Genomic DNA, 4,865 nt, shown 5'->3' with positions numbered 1-4,865 from the left:
TGTCTGGTATTCCGTTAACCACAGGCAAGCTGGTCATTTCGGCAAATCAATGGAGGCATAAACTCAAGCTGATGAAGGAACTTTGGCGTAGACGTACGTGAGCGGCCTGATCGGTCTACACGGTCCAGACACTTGTTGGCGCAGCCCTTAACCAGCCAAAGAAAGCGCTAATATTGCTCTAACCGAGTGTAAAACATTTTAAACATTTATAAAAACAACGTGTCGATGATTACACTCCTGCGAAAAATACGCACCAGCAGCAAAGAAGAATACGCTTCGTTGCTGCTACTGTGTATGGTTGCGCTCTATGCCACCAGGTGGCTGCACTGTGGAGACCATTCACATTTGCCCTTCTGCTCATCTCGGCTCATCCCGTTACGGCACTGTCAAGCGGCCAGACCCCGTCCCCTTGCGCTTACGTTTGCCCTAATACGGGACTCGCGAAACGCCGTTGCGTTAGTAATCTTCCGGTGTAAAGTGACGGCCACAAACGCGCAAATCCTGGCGCCGATCGGATAGCGGTAGTCCGATGCGCAATAGCCAGTTCGCTCGTACGCTGCCTTGCAGAGGGACACGATGTCGCAGCTTGACATATTGCCAGTCGCTACGTTTGCAGTCCACAAGGCAACAAAGTCGCATCATAGTGCTCCCGAAAAGACTGAGACCAACTGTGACCGTGGAGCTCTCGTCAAAATGGAGTACGTTGTAACACAAGCAGACGACACTTGCTGTGTGCCGGAAGTGCTTAAGTGTACTGAAAAATTGTTCTTGTGCATTCTCTTTATGCTACTTTCTTTTCATAAAAACAAATTAACTAACATTCCAACTTTGCGAAGATCATTTGTTTACCATAAAGTTGGAAAAATTATCGATCACGCGCCCTGGTCAGCCAATCGGATAGCTCGCCCCATTGACGTCATATGGGTGATTTTGGTCATATGGGTATGGTGGCTAGAAGGGAGAGGTGACGCCAGCGCCGGCATATCCGCCGAGAAAATGCGATCCTCTCGTTCATGCGCTGCCGCAAAGGCCGCGGTGGCGCTGCGGTCAGCTTGGCGATGCAGTCACGCGGTTGCGCGCGTGTGCAGCTTGCCGCGGTGTCTGGCCGGCGCGACAGCGTTCCGTTTCTTCGCGGCTGCCAAAGTGTTATCTCGTTTGTGGCAATATGTGTTTCGCTGCTGACATGTTAATGTGAGTGCCGGACTTCGCCGAACAGATGAATTCTTCTGGCCACCATAATATGGGTAGGGGCGGCTTAAAATTCCGCCGAGCAGTGCGCTGCGATCGGCAGCGATGTGCATTTTTAAAACCTTATAATAAATTACACGATTTACGCCGAGCACTTAGATGTGTCAATTAATGATCAGAAGGACCTACTCTAACGACTCAGTACGTTTGTGGAAAATCGTCAAAAGCGTTTCAGGATCCCTTTAAAGGCTGGCACCAGGCTCTGTTGCATACGACCGGCACTGCGGCACCGAGCAATAGCCTACCATGCCGCATGCCTCAGAAAGCAGCCACTACCCATATCCAGTTTTAGTCGACACGTACCAACTAGCGCCCCAAGTGGCCCCGGCACGAAGCTGGCGCGTTTTCAATGGAACGAGCGGGTTTTTCACGAATAACAAAAGCTGCAGGTCGATTATCGAAAAAGGCAGGTGACAGACGTGTTCTGGAAGACAATCCACACGAGCGAAATGCAGTGATCACTCTATGGCACGTAATAGTTTTGTTCCCACAGCGGTTAAAGATTTAGCAATGGAAGCCTATGGAAACGACGAAAATTTGTACTCTATTTTCGAGGCGAGAACGGTGCCTGTAATTAAACTACTGCGTCTATCGTAATACCCCGCGCAGCGTATGTAGTCCGGAGACTCAGCTTTCGATTGATGCCTATCTCAACTCTTCACACATGGCGTAACACTGTTCCCAAAAGCGTTTTTTGTAACACTGTCGTGTAAATTCACGTTATATCTATAAAAGGATGAGCGTACCACTGGGCGAATCCTCGGAAGCCGTCGCCGAGTGTTAGAATCGCGCGCACCTTTAGTCCCGCTTCGTGGTAGCCGCTGTTCGATTCCCGCTTTGAACTTTTTTTTAAGCCGCATAGGACCTAGTTTTGTAGTCTTTCACTAGATGGCAGGAACACAAAACCCAACATTTGTTTTCGGTTCAGGTTTTTCAGCGGCGCAGTTTTTTTTTTTAAAAGCCGCATAGGACTTAGTTTTATAGTCTCTCACCAGATAGCAGAAACACAAAACTCATGATTTGCTTTCGGTTCTGGTTTTCCAGTGGTTCTCTTGAAATATTGTTTCTATTTTTCCTTCCTGAAACAGCAGTGTCGTGTTCATTGGTTAAGTCATCGCATTTATGAAGATTTTATTCATTGGACATCATAACTAGAAGCTTGCGCATAGCTTTGTGTTATGCAAAAAAAAAAAAAAACTTTCGTGCTTTGTAGCGTGGAACCTGGGAGAACAAAAGGGCTATTCTTATTGCGTTCTTCTGGAAGGACCGTTTTCTTCGACTTTCGCCTGTCCAAAATTTCACATACTCCGAGCGAATCAGGTCCACCTGGGGCACAATGCCACCCGGTGGCCAGTGCCATTCCTATGCAACATTCGTGCAGAACAAAGGTTCTGCTAAGCTGAGTCGCTACCCGAACGTTAATTATTTCTAAAAATTCATCCAAATAAAGAATGCACCAACTAGGAGATGTGCAGTGTGTGGTTTAATAGCTACTGTTAATGTGTTCCCTACAACCAAGTGGTATGAATCCGTAGGTGTGGCCGGAAAAAAAAAAACATTTGAGTAAATGTCCCGTGCTGTGTCAGCCCCGGTCGCTCAACAGAGAAGCTAGCTTGGCTAGCCGTCAGTATTTAGGATCAACATATGGCGTCGCTGGTTCGGTGCAGCTGCTTTAAATGCGCATCATTCTTTGGCAACTACCCCAGCAATTTGGTAGCAAAATCGTGCAAAATCGTGTCTGTAACGCCAAAAAACTTGACGCATTTCCCACATGAATGCATAGGTCTTTATAAAAAGGGTTGGGGTGGCCAACATGAAATTGGAAGTGGCATCAGCATAAATTTGGGCGTGATACAAAGATGGGCCAGATTGAATTTGGTAGTGATATGGGAGTGGCCCAAACTAAATTTGGGTGAAATGGTAATGAGTCAAGCTGAATTTTGGGCTGATATGGGGGTGGCCCAACCTAAATTTGAGGTGATATAAGGGTGGGTAAGCCTAAGTTTGGGGGAATATGGGGGGTGGGCCAGCCTGGATTTGGGGATGATACGGGGGTGGGATAACCCAAATTTAGGGGGATATGAGGGGTGGGCCATCCTAACCACGGGGGTGATATGGGGCTGAGCGAAGCTGAATCGGGGGTGACATGGGAATGAGCTAACCTAAATGTGGGAGTGATTTGCGGTGGGCCATCCCAAATTTGAGGTGATAGAGGGGTGGGCCAGGCTAAGTTTGGGACTGATATGGGGATGGGCTAACCTGGATTTGGGGATGATATGGGGGCGGGCCAACCTAAATTTGGGGGTGACATGGGGACGGGCTAACCTAACCATGAGGGGGATGTGCGGCTGGGCCAAGCTGAATTGGGGGTGATATATGGGTGGACTTACCTTAATTGGTGGCCGATTTGCGCTGGGCCATCCTAAATTTGAGGTGATCGAGGTGTGGGCCAGCGTTAGTTTGGAGCGGATAGGGGGTTGGGCCAACCTAAATTTGGTGGTGTTGTGGAGGCGCGCCAATCTGTATTTGCGGATGATATGGGGTTGGTGCTACCTAAATGTGGGGGCAATCTCGGCGTCAGCCAAGCTGAATTTGGGGCGATATAGGGGTGGGGCAACCTAAATTTTGGGGTGCCTCGACTCGAATTGGAGGACGATTTATGAACATTCGTGCGTGGACGAACTTGAAAATTAGGGGTGGCCCAATTGAAATATGAGATTGGGCCAACTTGAAGTTTAAGGCTGGGCGAAAAGAAAATCGGGCGTGACCCACTTTAAATTTGAGGGTCATCATCATCATCAGCCTGGTTACGCCCACTGCAGGGCAAAGGCCTCTCCCATACTTCTCCAACTACCCCGGTCATGTACTAATTCTGGCCATGTTGTCCCTGCAAACTTCTTAATCTCATCCACCCACCTAACTTACTGCCACCCTCTGCTACGCTTCCATTCCCTTGGAATCCATTCTGTAACTCTTAATGACCATCGGTTATTTTCCCTCCTCATTACGTGTCCTGCCAAACTCCCATTTCTTTTTCTTGATTTCAACTGAGATATCATTAACTCGCGTTTGTTCCCTCACCCAATCTGCTCTCTTCTTATTCCTTAACGTTAAACCTATCATTCTTCTTTCCATAGCTCGTTGCGTCGTCCTCAATTTAAGTAGAACCCTTTTCGTAAGCCTCCAGGTTTCTGCCCAGTGCGTGAGTGCTGGTAAGACACAGCTGTTATAAACTTTTCTCTTGAGGGATAATGGCAACCTGCTGTTCATGATCTGAGAATACCTGCCAAACGCACCCCAGCCCATTCTTATTCTTCTGATTATTTCAGTCGCATGGTCCGGATCCGCAGTCACTACCTGTCCTAAGTAGATGTGTTCCCTTACCACTTCCAGTGCCTCACTACGTATCGTAAACTGCTGTTCTCTTCCGAGACTGTTGAACATTAATTTAGTTTTCTGCAGATTAATTTTTAGACCCACCCTTCGGCTTTGCCTCTCCAGGTCAGTGAGCATGCATTGCAGTTGGTCCCCTGAGTTAATAAGCAAGGCAATATCATCAGCGAATCGCAAGTTACTAAGGTATTCTCCATTAACTCTTATCCCCTATTCTCCCCAAT

Source organism: Dermacentor variabilis, chromosome 10, assembly GCF_050947875.1.
Source record: "Dermacentor variabilis isolate Ectoservices chromosome 10, ASM5094787v1, whole genome shotgun sequence".
Lineage (NCBI taxonomy): Eukaryota > Metazoa > Arthropoda > Arachnida > Ixodida > Ixodidae > Dermacentor > Dermacentor variabilis.
The sequence above is the reverse complement of the archived record's forward strand: the minus strand, read 5'-3'. Positions refer to the sequence as shown.